Genomic DNA, 21,609 nt, shown 5'->3' with positions numbered 1-21,609 from the left:
TGGAATGCTATGTCATACCAATTTTGACATACGATCAGTGAAGCACTGCAGGGAAGAATTGAGGCTGCAGCATTGTGGTTTTTGAGGTGTATAATGAAGATATCTTGGCCAAGTCACACTACCAATGAAGAGGTGCCAGTAAAATCTGAGACCAAAAGAATGCTGCTGACCAAGATCAGGAAGAGGCAGTTGAAATTTCTTGGGCATGTAATAACAAATCATGATTTAGAAAGCCTGATGCTGATGGGAAAGATCGATGGTAAAAGAGATTGAGGTAGACAAAGAACAATCTTTCTAAAGAGCCTCGTAAACTGGATGAATGTACCATCAATGAAGATGATCCACACCATCAGAACAAGATTAATATGGAGGATCATGGTCACCAATGCCCTCTTAGGGCATGGTACCTGAAGAGAGAGGGAGAGAGAGGAGGGGACAAGACGTTCTTTTTTATTCATTCATGGGATGTGGGCATTGCTGGCTAGGCCAGCATTTATTGCTTAACCTTTATTGCTCTTGGGAAAGTGGTGGTGAGCTGCCTTCTTGAACTGCTTCAGTCTCTATGGTGTAGGTACCCCCACAGTGCTGTTAGGGAGGGAGTTCTAGGATTTTGACCTGGTGACAGTGAAGGAACGGCGATATATTTCCAAGTCTGAATGGCGTGTGGCTTGGAGGGGAACTTGTAGGTGATGATGTTCCCATGTGTCTGCTGCCTTTGTCCTTCTAGATGATAGCAGCCGTGGGTTTGGAAGGTGCTGTATAAGGAGCCTTCATGAGTTTTTGCAGTGCATCTTGTAGGTGGTACACACTGCTGACACTGTGCATCGCTGGTGGAGGCAATGCATGTTTGTGGGTGGGGTAACAATCAAGCAGGCTGCTTTGTCCTGGATGGTGTCAAGCTTCTTGCGTGTTGTTGGAGCTGCGCTCATCTAGGCAAGTGGAGATTATTCCATCACACTCCTGACTTGTGCCTTGTAGATGGTGGACAGGCTTTAGGGAGTCTGGAGGCGAGTTACTTGCCAGAGGATTTCTAGCATCTGATCTGCTCTTGTAGCCACAGCATTTATATGTCTAGTCCAGTCCAGTTTCTGGTCAATGGTAACCCCAAGGATGTTGATAGTGGGAGATTCAGCAACAGTAATGTTATTGAATGTCAAGATTCTCTCTTACTGGAGATGGTCATTGCCTGGCACTTATGTGGAGCAAATGTTACTTGCCACTTGTTAACCCAAGCTTGGATATTGTCCAGGTCTTTCTGCGTTTGGACATGTATCTGAGGAGTCGTGAACGTTGTTGCACATTTTGCAATCATTAGAGAACATTCCCAATTCTGACCTTATGATGGAAGGAGGGTCATTGATGAAGCAGCTGAAATGGTTGGGCCTAGTTGATGAGATAGAACTGGGTGGCATCAGAGTACATATGGAAACTGACACAGTGGGCTGAATTTTATGTGCCCTTGGCGGGTGCATTTCCTGTGGGGGGCCCTGCATGTACAATAATGCGGAACTCCATCCCACCAACATCCTGCCCACCCCTAGTACCGGGGGCAAGAGAGTGCCAAAATCAACAGCCTGCCTGCCATAGTTAAATGAATACTCAAGGGTCAATTAGGCTTCCTTTCAAGCCAATTGACCCTAATAATATGCTGCCCAAACCATAAAACATTTGGTGTGGTCAGTCAGGTGGAAGCAGGAAGATCGATTTTTTTTCACTCAAGTGTTTAAAGGGTGGGCAGGCTCACTCTTCAATGCTTCGCTTTGCCGATCGCAGAGCCGCCCCCCCCTTAGGTTGAGCCCCCAAAGGGGGCTCCCTCCCTTAAACCCACCTGCCTCCCCGCCACCCCTCTCCCTAACTTACCCAAGCTCTCCTGGCCCAAGACCCCGGGCTTAACTGCTTGAGCGATACATGAGCCTTACTCTTCTCCTTCTTCTGCCATCCCGGCAACGGCCACTGAAACCTTCCTGGCGCTGCCAGGGCTGTTGGAGCTGCAGGCCAATCAGATTGGCCAGCAGCTCCAGAGGCCGGCACTCCATCCCCAATGAGGGGCAGAGGTCCCACTCGGCCCTCGTTAGTACACTCCACAGTGCTTTATGGCTGCGGGACTGATCAGCATGGAGCATGTCGGCTCCATCCTGGCATTGTTTCTGGGCGAGGGCGTGCCATTCCCCCACCCCCATAATATTCAGCCCAGTGTTTTCAGATGAAGCCACCAAAGGGCAGCATGTAAGTGAAAATAGAGGAGACCAAGGATAGACCTTTGGGGGACACCGGAGGTAACAGTGTATGAGTGGGAAGAGTGGTGATTGAAATGATTCTCTGGCTATGATTACATGAGAATGGAACCTATCTTTTTGACCAAGTTTGTGGTCATCTACCCTAACATTTCTTCATGTAGTTTGGCGTCAATTTTGTTTGATGCACTTTGGGATGTTTATTACATTAGAGGCACTATATAAACACAAGTTGTTGTTGTAATAACAGCTTGCCTAAAATCCTCTGGTTTCCAGATTGTTAGAGGCTGGAGGTCTGAGTGAATATGAGTGTCAGGGACCTATGGACGTCCTGATGCATGGACCTGCGTGGGAATTACCTGGGACCTTCTGTGAATGTCTCTGACTCTGAGCACTTGGAGACTTGAGAGAGACCTGTGGTGCTGACCTGGATAGTTACCAGGAAATATTAGGCAGTTTAAAACCTGGCCTAACACCTGGGTAACTCTACAACTGACAGCCCCCACTGCATTCACCACCACCCCTCCCCCCCAACTACCCCTGACCCTCTGACTACACCCTCAACCATCTGACTAGACACCCAAACACCCCCCCAAACCGACCTGACTACCCCCTGAACACTCGACCCCCCCAAACCTGACCAAACCGTCCCTGACCGGACCTGACTACCACCCAACTATCCCCCGAACAAGACAGACTAACACCCGACCACTAAACTACCACCACCCAACTCTACCCCATCCCAGATCCGACCCCACCCCCGACCTGACTACCCTCCAACCGTCCAACTGACAACTATCCCCCAACTACCCTGACCTAACCACCTACTCACCCACTGTTATAATATGCCTTTAAGGGATATCAGCATGTTATCACTCGAAGGGAAATGTGTCATGTGATCCAGTCTTAGTTTCACTTTTGCTTTGAGCAGAGCACACGCACACAGCTCCGATGTCTTGCAGCTCTGTACCTATGTATAACTGTCTCATGTGCCTAGTCTTAATAAATGAAACCACAACGTGTTTACCCAATCCCTTATGAGCGATTGGTGCCTTGTGTCTTGTACACTAATTAAGCCCAAGGTATTATATAACACAACACCAACCTCACCCACATTTCCACCTACCCACCTCCCCACCCCACCCACCACCCTTTCGACCCACCTACCCATGTACCCACTTCTCCTACCTCACCCACCGAAGAAGAGTCATATTGGACTTGAAACGTTATCTCTGATCCTCTCTCCACAGATGCTGCCAGAATTGCTGAGTTTTACCAGCACTTTGTTTTTATTTCACCCACCTACATACTAAATCATCCACCTAAGTACCCAATCAGCCTCCTACCTACCCAATCACCCACATACCTACCCAGTCACCCACCTTCCTACCCAATCACCCACCTACGCACTCACCCACTTTCCACCTCACCCATCCACCTATCCACTCACTCACTCACCCATTCATCCATCCACTAACATTCATTAAAAGTCTGGACCTCTAAATACTTACTGGAATATGGCAGATAGTGCCCCAGGGGATGTTGTGCTGAGTATTCCTTTGACAGCTGGAATCAGAAGATGCCAGAAGAAATGGCCAGCAGCTTCGGTTTGGGAGAATCTTCGCATGCAGCATTGCTGCTCGAGAGAGATTCAGGCCATTATTTTATGATGTTCATTCATTTGGTTCAGGCCTCTGGTTTGCTACGGAACAAACACATGAAACAATTGCCTCAATAGCTTGCTGCCTGTTTTGGGTGCAGATCTAAATTCCCGTGTCAAGAGTGTTCTGTATATCATATTTTATAAAACTGTTATTCTGAAATAATGAATGGTCATTGATGACCTTCACCAATTTAAGCTTCAATGGTCAAAGCGTTATGCAGGTAAACCAATCGTTGAATAAATTCAATACCCTAAGAGGCCTAAGTGTGCCTTTTGCTACATAGAAAAAGTGCCAAATAGCAGTGTTGTTAGCAAGTTTCAAACATGTGGGTCTTGGTAGAATCCAATATACAAACTGCCTATAAAACACAGTATGGTTCCTCTGTAAAAAAAGCCCCACACCATAATTACACCAAACCACATTCAGAGCACTTCCAACCAATAGTTTTGGTGCTGGTCTTTCTTCCCATCTGTGAGTAGTATCATTCATTGGATCTACTCTACATGAATTTTTTTTTTTCTTATGACGTTAGCACACCGTAGGAGCATTATCCTAGTTGCATATTACTTATTCAGCACGTTTCTCAGCATTTAGCCATTGAATTATTGTGTGTCTTTACTGAAAGTGCAGAACAAAGAAGATTAAGGGACATTTAAGTAAGACTCTATTCAGTAGCCTTCCTGTGAGCAGAATACTTCATAAAATGCATTAGTTGTTCTGTTATTGAATTTTATTTTGTCAATGGGCTGCCAGAAGCCATTTGTTCCATCAAAGATTCACAGGAGTGGTATTCCATTATTTACAGTAAATGGGCATTTATAAGAAATAAGAAATAAGGAAATAAGAAACTCAAAGTACACTATATTTATTTCATCAAAGTGAAGATTTTGGTCCTTAAGTTTCCTGAAACAGTACAATAATAGCACCATTGTTTGGAAGAAATGGATATAGCTGTAGATGAAACATCGGCACGGAAATTGATTATGACCCATTTTTGGTCACATGACCAATGGCCTTCCAATCAGGAGGCTCGAGCTCACCTCAGTTGAGTCACAGGCCTCATTTCAATCATTTGGGTGAGCTACACGTTCCTGTCACCCATTTCAAAAGCATCAATTCTGAGCCACTCACTTCACCTGCATGGATTTCTGGTAAGTCTCAGGAGCCAGATAAGTACAATGGCAAGGAGACTGATCGCAGGCCAGCCGGAGCCCTGGGGAATGCTGTGAAGCCAGGAGGTGTGCTGCTGCCTGTTACACCGCACAAATCTTTACATGTTTGCGACTTCCTGATTTGGTTACTCTAATGACTTCTTTGTTGACCTCACATCTTCCGTTAGATCCAACTCCCCCAAAATGTCTTTGAACTTATCTTGTACTGCGCTGACTCTTGTTTGCTTATCACTGCCCCGTCCTCATTAACTATCACTGGCCCCTGTCCCCAAAATACTGCGGATGCTGTAAATCTGAAACAAAAGCAGAAAATTCTGGAAAAACTCAGCAGATCTGACAGCATCTGTGGAGAGAGACAGAGTTAACGTTTCGAGTCCGTACGACTCTCCTTCAGAGCTAAAGAGAAGTAAAAAGTGGTGGAATTTATACTGTTAAAGGGGGATGAAGCAAGTAAAGCAGGACAGAAGGTCAGCGATAGGTGGGGGCTAAGGAGAGATTGGCAAGGATGTCATGGACACAAGACAAAGGGAGTGTTAATGGTGGTGGTAAGGGCTGAAGAAGGTGCTGATAGTGGCATTAAGGTAAGAAAGCAGAATGTGTGAATAGCAGAACAAGGGTCAGCACTCTGTGAAAGCACAACATGGAACAAGTAACAGATGGCCCTTTTGGGGGTGGGATGGGGTGGGGGGAGGGGGCGGTGGTTGGGGAAAAAGGATAGAAAAAGGGATAAAAAGTGGGGACAAAACAATGAATAAATGAATAAAAATAAAAATAAGAAAATAAGATTTGAAAAGGGGTGAAGGTGGAGGAGAGAGTTCGTGGTCTGAAGTTGTTGAACTCAATATTCAGTCCGGAAGGCTGTAAAGTGCCTAATCAGAAGATGAGGTGCTGTTCCTCCAGTTTGCGTTGGGCTTCACTGGAACATTGCAGCAGGCCAAGGATGGACATGTGGGCAGGAGAGCAGGGTGGAGTGTTGAAATGGCAAGCGACAGGGAGGTCTGGGTCATGCTTGTGGACAGACCGAAGGTGTTCCGCAAAGCAGTCACCCAGTCTGCGTTTGGTCTCACCAATGTAGAGGAGACTGCACTGGGAGTGGTGAATGCAGTAGACTAAATTGAAGGAGGTGCAAGGAAAGCGCTGCTTCACCTGAAAGGAATGTTCGGGCCCTTGGATGGTGAGGAGGGAGGAGGTAAAGGGGAAGGTGTTGCACCTTCTGTGATTGCATGGGAAGGTGTTGTGGGAAGGGGATGAGTTGCTGGGACGATGGCGGAGTGGACCAGGGTGTCCTGGAGGGAGCAGTCCCTACGGAATGCTGATAGTGGGGGTGAAGGGAAGATGCGTTTGTTGGTGGCATCATGTTGGAGTTGGCAGAAATGGCGGAGGATGATCCTTTTAATGCAGAGGCTGATGGGGTGAAAAGTGAGGACAAGAGGACCTTATTATGGTTCTGCGAGGGAGGGGAAGGTGTGAAGGCAGAGGCGCGGGGATGGGTCGGACATGGTCGAGGGCACTGACAACCACAACAGGGGGGGGATCCTTGGTTAAGGAAGAAGGAAGATGCTGTGGCTGTGCTTCAACATTGGGTATCACATCAGTAAACCCACATGAATTACCAATGGGAAACTTCCCACATCACTTGTGGCTGACTTCCTGACAGTGCCATCACCTGGAGACCAAACTCAGAAATTTCTAGATCAGAAATTCAGGACTCCACAAATAAAATCTAGGTTGACATAATCTTCAATTTGGTTCCTAAGTAAAATTCTGCCAAACTGGGTAAAACACAGGAAAATATGAAGATTGTAGAGTCAGTTGATTTGGATCGAGGGAGAAGATCATTGCCAAGGAACCCTGAAATGTAGACAAAATTTTAAAAAATGAATAGCATTTAAAAAGGAACAGAACAAAGAGAAGTAGGAGGCAATGGCCTCAATAAAATTCAATAAAAATCTGGAATTAATAAGCCTAATGATGACCATGAAACCATTGTCGATTGTTGTAAAAACCCATCTGGTTCACTAGTGTTCTTTAGGGAAGGAAATCTGCCGTCCTTACCTGGTCTGGCCTACATGTGACTCCAGACCCACAGCAATGTGGTTGACTCTTAAATGCTCTCTGAGCAAGGGCAATTAGGGATGGGCAATAAATGCTGGTCTAGCCAGTGACACCCACATCCCATGAATGAATTTTTAAAAAATCACCAGCCCTGACACACACACAAGAATATTGGGCTTAGCAATAAAATGGATATATCTTGCTTGGTCCTATCCACCACCCTGCATTGCAAGTCATTCAAAGCTATAATATTTAAGCCTACAAACTGCTGATGCAAGTTAGAAGCTAATCACATCATGGGGTCATTATCCAATAAGGATATGTTAATATTGGTAGTCAGGATAATGGGAAAGCAGGAACAAGCAGATTTTTTGGCACCTTCTCACATTGTGCGGAGAAGGCATACTATACGAAATCTTAATATCAGATTGGCCAAAATAATGGAATATCAGAAGCTAGTATATCACCATTAAGTACTTACATGCATTAATCTTTCACTTGTTGACAATGGACTAGTCACTACATACAGTACTGGTATTGTATTGGTGTCAGTCTCGAAACATTCCACTTTTTGTCCACAAATCAGAAAGCAACACACACTCACAAACACATAAATGGAAAACAGGACATAGCTAAATGATAAATGACTGATGTTATATTAGCAGGAGACAAGGACCAGCCGATTTCCCCCCTACCCCTAGAACCAAAAGCCCGGAGCCTCTAAAAGAGATGGCTGCAGAGACAGTGGATCTACCTGTTGTGATCTTCAACAATTTCCTAGATTCTAGAATGGCGCCAGTGAATTAGAAAGTAGCAAATGAAAGATTGTTTTTCAAGAAAGGAGGAACAGAGGAAACGGGGAACTAAAGGCCACTAAGCCTGACATCAGTCATTGGGAAAATGCCGGAATCCATTATTAAGTAAGCTGCAATGGGCTGTTGAAAAAATCATAACACAATTAGGCGAAGCCAACCTGGTTTTATGAGAGGAAAATTGTGTTTAACAAATCTGTTGAAGTTTTTTTGAGAATGTATCAGGGTTGATAAAGGGAACCAGTGAATGTAGAATATTTTGGATTTGCAAAACGCATTCGATGAGATGCCGCACAAAAGGCCTTTGCACAAAATCAGGGATCATGGGGCTGCGGGTAATTTACCAGCATGGATTGAGAATTAGTTCAGAGACAGAAAACATACAGTTGGAATAAAACCGGTCATTTTCAGGTTGGCACCTTGTAACTAGTTGTGTGCCACACAGATCAGTCCTGAGAGCTTCAGCTATTTACAATCTATAGTAATGACTTCGATGAAGGGACTGAGTGTAGTGTATCCAAGTTTGCTGATGATATATAGCATGTTGGGGAAGTGAGCTGTGAGAAGGACAGAGAGTTTACAAAGGGATGTATATGGTTTAGAGAATGGGCAAAAAGATGGCAGATGAAGCATAATGTGAGTTTATTCATTTCGGTAAGGAGAATAGTAAAACAGAACTTTTTTTAAAATGGTGACAAACTATTAAATGTTGATGTTCACAGGGATTTGCGTGTCCTTGTACATGTTACACAGCAGGTTAACATGTAGGTACAGCAAGCCAGTAGGAAGACAAATGGTGTGTTGGCCTTATTACAAAGAGGTTGGTGTAGAAGGTTAAAGGAGTCTTGTTGTAATTATACAGGGATTTGGTGAGACCATGGGGCCAGTTAGCTCAGTTGGCTAGAAGGCTAGTGTGGTTTCAGAATAACAAGTGTGGGTTCAATTCCTGTTCTTGCTGAGGTAGACTTGGGGCCTGCCTCCTCACCCTACCCCTAAGAGTGGAAGGCAATGGCAAACCACTAACTTCCAAACCCACGACCACTACCATCTAGAAGGACAAGGGCAGCAGATAAATGGGAGCACCACCACCCAGAAGTTCACCTCCAATCCACACACCATCCTAACTTGGGAATATATCACCATTCCTTCACTGTCGCTGGGTCAAAATCTTGGGTCAAATCTGGAACGCCCTTCCTAACAGCACTGCAGGTATACCTACACTACATGGATTGCAGTGGTTCAAAAAGTCAGCTCACCATCACCTTCTCAAGAGCAACTAGGGATGGACAATAAATGCTGTCCTAGCCAATGAAGCCCACATCCCCTGAATGAATTAAAAAAAAAACTGCCAAGAAAAATGGCTCAGGATGAAGCATCAGCAGACAATGAGCCAAGGATCTAGCCATGGGCAGAGTACACAAGCACATGATGAATTGGTGCGACCACACCTGGAGTACTATGTGCAATTTTGATGCCCATATCGAAAGAAGGAAAGAGTAGGTGCAAAGAAGTTTCACTAGATTGATCCCTAGGGTAACAGGGTTGTTCTGTGAGGAGAGATGGAGTAGAATGCTCTATGCCTATGCTCTCTGGAGTTTAGATGAATGAGAGGTGACCTCATTAAAACACATAAGGCTCTGAGAGAGGTTGACAGAGTAAATTCTGTGAGGCTGCTTCCACTGGCCTGGGGGTTTAGAATTAAGGATCATAGCGCTGGATGTTCGTAGAGTCAGGAAGACTCTGTTCAATTTCAAGCAGACCCCATTTTACCTGTTCCATGGACCTTAACATAATATGGTAGTCACAAATTGATGGAGCATGCATAACCACCCTTGCAAGGCAGATGAGGTCATTTAAGTGCCATGGTCTTAAGTTTTGTAAAGCCCCTCCACTTAAAACTTTGAAAAACAAGCTTGAGAGGTTAAAAGAAAACCTCTGCGGGACTGCTTTGATTGACAGGACATCTGGTGCAGCTTAGAAAAGAACATTACCATCTGTTTGTGCAATTTAAATAGGGTACCTTGTTGAAATTTCCCAAGGGCTATTATTATGTCATTATGAATGCTAGGCAGCATTTCAAAAGCTAAAATTATCTGAGCAGGGGGTCCTAACTGCGCAGTTTGAATGATAGTTTAAAGAGGCTATTAAATGATTAGATGTCTTTAATGTGGGATCTGAATAGAAGTTAGTCCATTTTATGAAAGATTTAACACTTGAGGAGATTAAAAAGCTTCAAATGGGTTTCATGAATGGGAGTTTTTTCACTATCAAATGTGTATGAGTGAGAGCTGTATTAACCTGTTAGGAGTTTATTTTTTCTTTCATCTCATTATGACGCCTGAAGACTGCTCATGATGAGTGGCTATGGGGGTGGCATGGTGTTATGAGGGGGCATGAGGGGGTTATGAGGGGGCATGGGTTAACATAGAGGTGCTATGTGGGATATGAGGTGGCAGGGTGGGTTGGTGGGGGGTGAGGGGTTTTGAGGGATATGGCGTAGAGAGCCTTACAGCTTCTAAAACAATTAGGACAAAGACCAAAGAACCAAGGTGGGCCTTCTAACCAGATCACCTTGACCCTCCCCCATTATACCCTCCTCCCTCCATACTCCCTCTCCCTCCTCCCAACCTCACCCCTCCCGACACCTTCGCTCCCCCTCTCCCAACCTCAACGCCCCACCACCATCCCCCCCAACACTTTTGGTGCCCCTTTCTGCTACACCTTCCTCTCCCAGTCAAACCTAGACCTTCCTCTCCACCACAATCCCCACCCCCTCCGTCCCCCGGTACACCTTCCTCTCCCACTCACAGCTGGACCTTCGTCTCCCGCCCATCATCCATAGCAGCCCATGGCTAAAACCGTGATGTCCCGAAACAGACCCCAGACATTAATGGAGACCTCCCACCTTCTGTGAGCTGCTTCTCAGCAGAGCCATGTCTATGAGAATCTGCCCAGTATGCGATGCATGTGTTCCTCCAGGGTCCAGTAGCTGTAAGGATGCAGCATCTTCTGCTCCTCAGATGTCCACGATGTGAGCAAGGCCCTAATGGTAAGTCCCAACTCCTGCACCTCACACTTGTCCAGACATGTTCTAGGCTGGCATGTTTTCCTGCCAACATGGGCGGTAAATTTGATATGGGGGATGATTCCGGCAAGCAGGCAAGATGATGAGATGAAAATGCATTGAAATTAGGTTCCTGACATTGGGCGGTGGGAAAAGCAGCCCACCATTCCCCTCTGATTGGTGGAACTTCATGCCTCAGCATTTATTATACCTACATAGCTGTCCAAGGGCACCTCCAGGTTGAGGTTTCTTCGTGGTTCACAACCTGCCTCAGCAGCATCCACCTTTCCCGGTAGGGCTGGCAAGGCTTCAGAGCTGCCGGCCCTCGGATTGAGTCACCCTCTGATCAGGAGCCCACCCACCATCCTTATTGCAAAGGCTATTGGCCCTGACAATATTCTGAAGATAGTGCTAAAGACTTGTGCTCCAGAACTAGCCATGCCCCTAGCCAAGATGTTGCAGTACAATTAAGACACTGGCATCTACCCGGCAATGTGGAAAATTGTCCTGTACACTAAAAACAGGACAGATCCCACCTGGCCAATTACCACCCCATCAGTCTCTTCTCAAACATAAGTAATGTGATGGAAGGGTTCATCAACAGTTCTCTCAAGCAGCACTTGCTTAGCAATAACCTGCACACTGACACTCAGTTTGCGTTCCAACAGGGTCATTCAGCTTCTGACCTCATTACAGTCTTGGTTCAAACATTTGGTCCTTCAAGCCTGCTCTACCATTCAATATGATTATGGCTGATCCTCTATCTCAATGCCATACTCCCGCTCGCTCATCATATTCCTTGATGCCTTTCGAGTCTAGATATCTATTTTCTACTTAAATATATTCAGTGACTTGGCCTCCACACCCTCTGAGTGAAGAAGTTTCTCCTCATCTCAGTCCTAAATGGCCTACCCCGTATCCTGAGACTGTGACCCTTGGTCTAGACCTCCCCCCAAGCCAGAGGAAACATCATCCCTGCATCTAGTCTGTCCAGCCTTGTGAGAATTTTATATGTTTCAATGAGATCCCCTCGCATTCTTCTTGACTCCAGTGAATAGAGGCTTAGTCGACCCAATCTCTCCTCAGATGACAATCCCGCCAGCCGAGAAAACAGTCTGGTGAACCTTCGCTGCACTCCCTCTACGGCAAGTATATCCTTTCTTAGGTAAGGAGGCCAAAACTGCACACAGTACTCCAGGTGTGGACTCACCAAGGCCCTGTACAGCTGCAGTAAGACACCCTTGCTCCTGTACTCAAGTCCTCTCACAATGAAGGCCAACGTACCATTTGCCTTCTTAACTGCTTGCTGCACCTGCATGCTTGCTTTCAGTGATTGGTGTACAAGGTGTCCTTTTGTACATCAACATTTCCCAATTTATCACCATTTAAATAATACTCTGTCATTCTGTTTTTCTGACCAAAGTGGATAACTTCACACTTATCCATGTTATACTGCATCTGCAATGTATTTGTCTAAATCGCCTTGAAGCCTCTTAACATCCTCCTCATCACGCACATTCCCACCAAGTTTCGTGTTGTCAGTAACTTGGAAATATTACATTTGGTTCCCTCATCAAATTAATGATATATATTGTGAAATCTGGGCCCAAGCACTGATCCCACGGTACCCCACTAGTCACTGCCTGCCACTCAGATCCATTTATTTCTACTCCCTGTTTCCTGACTGTTAACCAATTCTCAATCCATGCCAATATATTACCTCCAATCCCATGTACTTTAATTTTGCACAGTAACCCCTTATATGGGACTTTATCAAAAGCTTTCTGAAAATTCAAATACACCACATCCACTGGTTCTCCCTTATCTATTCTATTAGGTACATCCTCAAAAAACTCCAGTGGGTTTGTCAAACATGACTTCCCTTTTATAAATCCATGTTGACTTTGTTCAATTCCATTGACATTTTCTAAGAGTCCTCTTATCACATCCTTTACAATAGACTCTAGCATTTTCCCTACTACTGATGTTAAGCTAACCAATCTGTAATACCCTGTTTTCTCCCTCCCTCCTTTTTTAAATAGTGGGGTTACATTTGCCGTACTCCAATCTGCCAGGACTGTTCCAGAATCTACAGAATTTTGGAAGATGACAACCAACACATCCACTATTTCCATGGCCACCTCCATTAGTGTCCTGGGATGTAGATTATCAGGCCCTGGGGATTTATCGACTTTCAGTCCCGTTAATTTCTCCAGCACTATTGTTTTAGTAATATTAATTTCCTTTAATTCCTCCTTCTCACTAGACCCTTGGTTCCCTAGCATTTCTGGGAAGTTATTTGTGTCTTTCTCCATGAAGACAGAACTAAAGTAGTTGTTTAATTGCTCTGCCATTTCCTTGTTCTCTATTATAAATTCTCCTGCTTTGGACCGTAAGGGACCTACATTTGTCTTCAATAACTTATTCTTTTTTACATATTTGTAGAAGCTTTTCAGTCTACTTTGTGTTCCTTCAAGTTTACTCCCATACTCTATTTTTCGCCTCTTAATCAATCTCTTGGTCCTCCTTTGCTGAATTCTAAACTGTTCCCAATCCTCAGGCTTGCTACTTTTTCTAGCAACTTTATATGATTCCTCTATGGATATAATACTATCCTAATTTCTTTTGTTAGTCATAGTTATACAGCTTTTCCTGTTGTGTTTTTGTGCCAGAAAGGAATATATAACTGTTGTAATACATACATTCATTCCTTAAATATTAACCATTGCCTATCCATGATCATGCCTTTTAAGGAAGTTCCCCAATCTATCTTAGCCAACACATACCTCACACCATTGTAGTTTCCTTTGTTTAGATTTAGGACCTTAATTTTGGATCGGACTACTTCACTTTCTATCCTAATGAAGAATTCTATCATGTTATAGTCAGTGTTCCCTAAAGGATCCTGCGCAAAAAGATTATTAGTTAACCCCTTCTCATTGCACAATATGAAACCTGTTCGCTAGTTGGTTCCTCGTTGTACTGGTCTAAAAAACCATCTCGTACACACTCCAGAAATTCATCCGCCACAGTATTATTGCTAATTTGGTTTGCCCAGTCTATATGTAGATTACTGTAGCACCCTTGTTACATGCCCCTCTAATTTCCTGTTTAATGTCATCCCCTATCTTAACACTACTGTTTGGAGGTTGATAGGCAACTCCCACTAATGTTTTCTGGCCCTTGTTGCTTCTTAGCTCCACACAGACTGATTCTCCATCTAGGTTTTCTGAGCCAACATCCTCTCTCTCTATTGCAAGGCAGCATTTGACCGAATATGGTGTCAAGGAGCCCTTGCAAAACTGGAGTCAATGGGAATCAGGGGCAATTTCTGCACTGGTTGGAGTCATACCAAAACAATGGAATGCTTGTCGTTGTTGGAGGTCATTCATCCCAGCTCCAGGACATCGCTGCAGGAGTTCCTCAGAGTAGTGTCCTAGGTCCAACCATCTTCAGCTGCTTCATCGATGATCTTCCCCCTATCAAAGGTCAGAAGTGAAGACGTTCGCTGATTATTACATAATGTTCAGCACCATTCGCGACTCCTCAGATACTGAAACAGTTCATGTCCAAATGCAACAAGACCTGGACAATATCCAGGCTTGGGCTGACAAGTGGCAAGTAACATTCACGCCACACAAGTGCCAGGCAATAATCATCTCCAACAAGAGTGAATCTAACCATCGCCCCTTGATGTTCAATGGCATTGCCATTGCTGAATCCACCACTATCAACATCCTGGGGGTTACCATTGAGCAGAAACTGAACTGGACTAGCCATATAAATACTGTGGCTACAAGGGCAGGTCAAAGGGTCAGAATCCAGGCTAAGTAATTCACCTCCTGATCCCCCAAAGTCTGTTTACAATCTACAAGGCACAAGTCAGGAGTGTGATGGAACACACTCCACTTGCCTGGATGAGTGCAGCTCCAACAACACTCAAGAAGCTTGACATCAACCAGGACAAAGCAACCCACTTGATTGTTACCCCACCTACAAACATGCATTGCCTCCACCACCAACACACAGTAGCAGCAGTGTGTACCATCTACAAAATGCACTGCAGGAACTCACGAAGGCTTCTTAGACAGCACCTTCCAAACCCATAACCGCTATCACCTAGAAGGACAAGGGCAGCAGATACATGGGAACACCACCACTTGGAAGTTCCCCTCCAAGTCACTCACCATCCTGACTTGGAAAAATATCGCTGTTCCTTCACTGTCACTGGGTCAAAATCCTGGAACTCCCTTCCTAACAGCACCGTGGGTGCACCTACACCACATGGACTGCAGCGGTTCAAGGAGGCAGCTCACCACCACCTTCCCAAGGGCAATTACGGATGGGCAATAAATGCTGGCCTAGCCAGAAATGCCCATATCCCATGAATGAATATAAAAAAACATTCACAGCCAGCAGGATGCATGCCAATTTTGAGTCTGCCTCCAGTAAAATTGCCGGGCTGGTGCTGCTGCCAGCAGATGCAGGCTCAGGACCCTCATTTGTCCCAATGTCGGTGTCTCAAAGCCTGTGGTAAAATTCAGCCCATAGAAACATAGAATGTTTACAGCATAGGAGGTCATTCAGCCCATCAAGCCTATTACAGCTCTCTGCAAGAGCAGTGTAGCTCGTCCCCTAGTCCTTTAGTATCCCCTGCAGGTGCTTACCCATTTTGAAAGCCACAATTGAATCTGCCTCCACCACACTCTTAGCCAGTGCATCCCAGATCCTAGCCACTTGCTTTGTGATCAAAAGCTTTCCCTCATATTGCCTTTGATCCTTTAGCCAATCACTTTGAACTAGTGCCCCTGGTTTTCACCCTTGCACTAATGGGGACAGTGGTATAGTGTTTAGGCCACTCGTGGTTTTGAACAGTTGCCTAATCTCCTCTCAACCTTCTCGTCTCCAAGGAGAACAACTTCAACTTCTCTAATCTATCCATGTAGCTAAAGTCCCTCATCCCTGGAACCATTCTCGTGAATCTTTTCCACTCTCTAAAAAAAAAACTTCACATCTTTCCTAAAGGACTGGGGAGTGGGCTGAATCTTCTGAAAAGTGGCAATCACACTTATGTACTAACCAGGCACTGGAGCTCCGCAATTCTAGCCCAGACTTCTTAACCTGGCCCCCTCAGAAATGCAGAGTGTAGAGTCCTCCTTCGCAGTGTGGGGTCGTCTGGGGAAGCTAAGCCACGCCCCCATATCACAGCACTTGCTGCAATATTCCAATAAGTTTAAAGGTCCCAAAGCCACTTTGTGAAGCTGTGGAGGGAAGGTAAGTGTAAGATGAGTGGGTGAGGGGGTAGGGTGGTAGGCAGGTGCGTGAGGCGGTAGGGTGGCAGGTGGCTGGGTGAGGTGGGTAGGATGGCAGGTGAGTAAGTGAGGGGAGACAGTGGCAGGTAGGTGGGTGAGGGGAGACGGTGGCAGGCAGGTGGGTGAGGAAGTAGGGTGGCAGGTGAATGGGTGAGGGGGTAGGGTAGCAGGTGGCTGGGTGAAGGGGGTAGGGTGTGACAGGAGATCCAGGCGGGTAGTCTGCTGGGCAGGGGGCTAGTCAGGGGTGTGTGTGAGGGGGTAGAGTGTGACAGGAGAGTCAGGAGGGTAGTCAGCTGGTTGGGGTGAGATTAGTCAGTGTTGTAGTGATGTGGAGGTTTGGCGGCGGTGGGAGTAATTTGGTTGTTGGGGGTAGTTGAGTCGAGGGTTAATCAGGTGGTCGGGAGGTGTAGTCGGCGGGGGTGGGGGGGGGCGGTTCCAGTGGCGAGTAATAGTATCGTAACCCAGGAGTTAGAACTGGCTTTAATTCTTCTAATTTTTCCTGGCTAAGTATTCAGGTATGCGAGTTGGAACTATCTGAAGTCTCAAACTTCAACTCAAGAGTTTCAGAGGGTTCCAGACGCAGGGGAATTCCCCATCGGAAGTTGAAGATTCCCGGGCAATTCCCGCTGCCTTCTTGCGTTGGGACTTCCGAGAAGTTCCACAAGCGCATCTTCCAGGAAACCTCCAGGGTATGGCCATCTGGAGACCGGGAAATACTTCCGTTGAGACTAAACCAATGTTTTATAATGGTTCATAACTTGCTTATTTTTGAACGCTGCACTTCTATTCCTAAGGCCCAGGATGTGTATGATTTTTTAACCACTTTCTCAACCAGCCCTGCCACCTTCAACAATTTGTGCACATCTACCCCCAGGTCTCTCTGTTCCTGCAGCCTCTTTAAAATTGTATACTTTAATTTATATTAAAGCTCCGATCTCTGGGTCGTACCCCAGAAGATGCACTTGGGCACCCCCTCCCCAAGAGGTCCCCATTTAAGGGTTGCATGGCAATTGCCCGGGAAGTTTAAACTTTCAATAGGCAACTACCCTGCACTGGAAACCATCGAAACTCTGATTTAATTCTGACTCTTTTAGCAGAATAGTTACCCAGGGAAAGTTAGAAGGATTAAAACCACTTTTAATTCCTGTTAACTAATGTACTGATTCTACTTGACCCCAACTGGAACTCCCCCTAACTATCCCAGCCCCAGCTACCCTCCTGACGCCCCCCAACTGACTACCACCCCGCCCCTCTGACTACCCACCCACTGCCCAACTACCCTCCCAGCCCCCCGACTACTCACCCACCCCCCGATTACCCTTCCGGTCCCGCAACTACCACCCCACCCCTCTGACCATCCACCCACCCCTGACTACCCCCCCGACCCTCGTCTACTCTCTCTACCCCCTGACTACCCCTCTGACTACACCCTCACCCTCCTGACTAACCTCCAGACCCAGCCTATACCGCCAACTGATCAACCGACCTCCCAGACCCATCTTACCCCCGCGCCCCCCAACCTGTCTGACCCCCTCAACTGATCATGACCCCAGGCAACTGACCACCAACCGCCGACCCACCAGGCTGACCACCTGAACCCTCAACCGACCATCTGACCCCCCGACCTATCCTGCTTCCACCCCGACCTATCCTGCTTCCACCCCGCCCCCCCCACTGACCACCCAACCTCACCCCCCTGCCACCATTCTACCCACTAGTCTTACACACTAAGCTTCTTCCTGGCTTTGCAAAGTGACTGGGACCGTTACACTTTACAGGGCAGCTAGCCCCATAATTAGGGTACGTGGCTTCACTTCCCCCAACACAGCTGCGCTGCACTGGAGGCCTCAGGAACCCGCCGCGCTGCACTTACCTCATCCGGCCTGAGTCAGAAGGTCGGTTGGGAAATGTGCAGCTCCCGACGAAGGTGAGGAAAAAGCTGTGGAGTGGCAATCGGACTGTGATTGCCACTCCTCAGAAGCTCTGGCCCATTGTCTCCCCATCTTCTTTCAATTAAAATGTATCACTTTGCACTCCGTTGCATTGAATTTCATCTGCTGCGTGTCCACAAGCCTGTCTATGTCCTCATGAAGTTAATCACTATCCTTCTTGACATTCACTATACTTCCAGGTTTTGTGTCATCTGCAAATTTTGAAATTGGGCCCTGTGCGCCCAAATCAAAGTCATTAATATATACCAGGATAAGCAGCGGTCCTAGTCCTGATCTCTGGGGAACCCCTCAATTATCTTGCCTTATTTGTTATGAATTGAATTTGTGATAGCTTCATACAAATTTTAATAATATTATCATGAGATATACTGAGATACACAAATGAAATTTCTCCTGCATTCACAACAAAATGAACCTTTTAGAACCTGCCATAAACTTAACTATGCATTTGTCTATTATTGCTTATATCTATCTGGAGTATGATGTAACGTGCGATTCAAGGACACAGACTGCACAACAGTTATAAAACAAGACAAAAATAAAAATTCCTGGAAAAACTCAGCAGGTCTGACAGCATCTGCGGAGAGGAACACAGTTAACGTTTCGAGTCCGTATGACTCTTCAACAGAACTAAGGAAAAATAGGAAAGAGGTGAAATATAAGCTGGTTTAAGGGGGGGTGGGACAAGTAGAGCTGGATAGAGGGCCAGTGATAGGTGGAGATAACCAAAAGATGTCATAGACAAAAGGACAAATAGGTGTTGAAGGTGGTGATATTATCTACGGAATGTGCTAATTAAGGGTAGAAAGCAGGACAAGCAAGGTACAGATAGCCCTAGTGGGGGTGGGGTGAAGGGAAGGGATCGAAATAGGCTAAAAGGTAGAGATAAAACAATGGATGGAAATACATTTAAAAATAATGGAAATAGGTGGGAAAAGAAAAATCTATATAAATTACTGGAAAAAGGAGGATCGGAAGGGGGGTGGGGATGGAGGAGAGAGTTCATGATCTAAAATTGTTGAACTCAATATTCAGTCTGGAAGGCTGTAAAGTGCCTAGTCGGAAGATGAGATGCTGTTCCTCCAGTTCGCGTTCAGGAACATTGCAGCAGGCCAAGGACGGACATGTGGGCATGAGAGCAGGGTGGTCTGTTGAAATGGCAAGCGACAGGGAGGTCTGGGTCATGCTTGCGGACAGACCGAAGGTGTTCTGCAAAGCAATCACCCAGTCTGAGTTTGGTCTCTCCAATGTAGAGGAAACCACATTGGGAGCAACGAATGCAGTAGACTAAATTGAGGGAAGTGCAAGTGAAATGCTGCTTCACTTGAAAGGAGTGTTTGGGCCCTTGGACGGTGAGGAGAGGGGAAGTAAAGGGGCAGGTGTTGCACCTTCTGGTTATAAAACAAGGTTTGTTTATTCCATTGGCATCAAAGCAGTATCAACCCTCACAGGAAAGCCTAACTCCAAGAAACAAATTATTTACAGAGAGTATTCACTGACGATGCTCCAGATCTCTGTCCTATTCAGAGCCTCAGCTCCTCACCGGGCATGTTCTGCTGCCCAGCTACTGGCCACAGTCTTTTTCTCTCAGTCTCTTTCTCCTGACACTTCTCAGACTCAGGAGTGCTGCCAGTCAGTTTGACTAGGTTTCCAATTCCTTTCCTGGCTCCTTAGCCACCCTCAGGGGCTTCAGGTCGCCCTAGCTCCTGCCACATGGCCACTCACAATTAATTAATACTTATTGCTTTCTCCCTTGCCTTATGACATCTGGCTCCACCCTTTAGCTTGTCAAAGACACTGCTCCCTGCAGGGAGGGTCCCACAGGGGCTGACCAATTCCCCTGCTCGGTGTTCTCCCCCAACATCGCCACCTGCTATTGGAGGCCCCACTACAATAGTTTCAATGAAATGCCCCTTTAATTGCACCTGCATCTTAAATTCTACAAAGCAAACAATGTGGCATATTGAGGCATTTAGATAGATCAGTGTCCCACTGTGTATTCAAACTCACTGTAAATCATGGTTCTTTCTGTTGAAATGGAACAAGTCAAAACCAAACTAAATGACCAGTTGTACTTTTTCAGGTCCCAAGGTGGCATCTTTATTTCTCAATGCTGAGTGGGGAAGATTCATTATTCTCTAAAATAAATACAGACCCCTGACTCCAAAGTGCATGGGGTTGGGAATACTGGTGTCTGCCTTCCTGCACATACAAGTCATTGGGTGCACCATCTCTGATTTACCCCCATGTTCACTAATCAGTTTTTCAACATTGTCACTGGATGATCGAGGAGTGCAATGATCCGACTTACTATGTTCATCACCAATATCAGCATTGCAGAAAATTCCAGACCAAAGTCTTCAACTTGTCTCATTATGTCTCATGCATCATTTCAACCACTTCACCTTCTTCAGTGTTCTATGTAGGTGCTCCCAGCCCCTTTGCTTTGTTCTATTACTTTTCAAAAGTTCATCTCTAATGTTTTCCACTTCCTTCAGAGTCCACACTTGAAACATGAGCTTATCCATTCTCTCTACAGATGCTGACTGACTTAGTGAATGGTTCCGGCATTGGCTGCTGACAGAGCTCAGTTAAAAATCACACTTCAATTATCAAAAGACAATTCTTTGCATAATTACGTATAGGCACAAAGCAGACAATATTGTGATCTATGTCTGATCCTTATTGTTAAACATTAATTCAGATGGAATCTTTGCTGATCAAGCCTGCAGGTTTCCTTATAGCACTTTGAAACATGCCTTGCCCCCACACGCCCTTGCTTGTAGGCAAGTTATTTTTTTTTGCATTTGACCAAAAGTTTTCTACAAGATAACAAGATCTGGCACCAAATTAACCAAATAATTCTGATTTCAATCCTTTTTGATTAACAATGCTAAATATATTAAGCTAATCTCGTGGCATTTCTTTAATTGAGAAAACTAGGAGATAAGCAATGGCCCATGCAGTATGTTACCAGCACAGTTGAAAAGAGGAGAGAAGATAAGGCATATATGAAGAAGTAAAGGTTCAGGGCCATTATAGCTGGAGTTTAAAAGCACATTTACAAAAGAACAATTTACAACGACCTTGTGGTTGCTGCCAAAAGGAATGTTTGAGGTAAATAACATAGATGAATTTAAGGGGAAGCTGGGTAGACATGTGAGGACAGATGGAATAGAATTCGATGAAGTGGGGTGGGAGGAGGCTCATGTGCAGCATAAACACTGGCATGAACCAATCGGGCTGAATCAGCTGTTTCTGTGCAGTAGGTAATTCTATGTAACAACTGATCTGCACGGGCTGGCAATCAGCAAAGGCTGAGAGGAGATTCAATCAGAGACACG

Source organism: Cetorhinus maximus, chromosome 12 (genome assembly GCF_964194155.1).
Source record: "Cetorhinus maximus chromosome 12, sCetMax3.hap1.1, whole genome shotgun sequence".
Taxonomy (NCBI): Eukaryota; Metazoa; Chordata; class Chondrichthyes; order Lamniformes; family Cetorhinidae; genus Cetorhinus; species Cetorhinus maximus.
Note: the sequence above shows the minus strand (reverse complement) of the source record.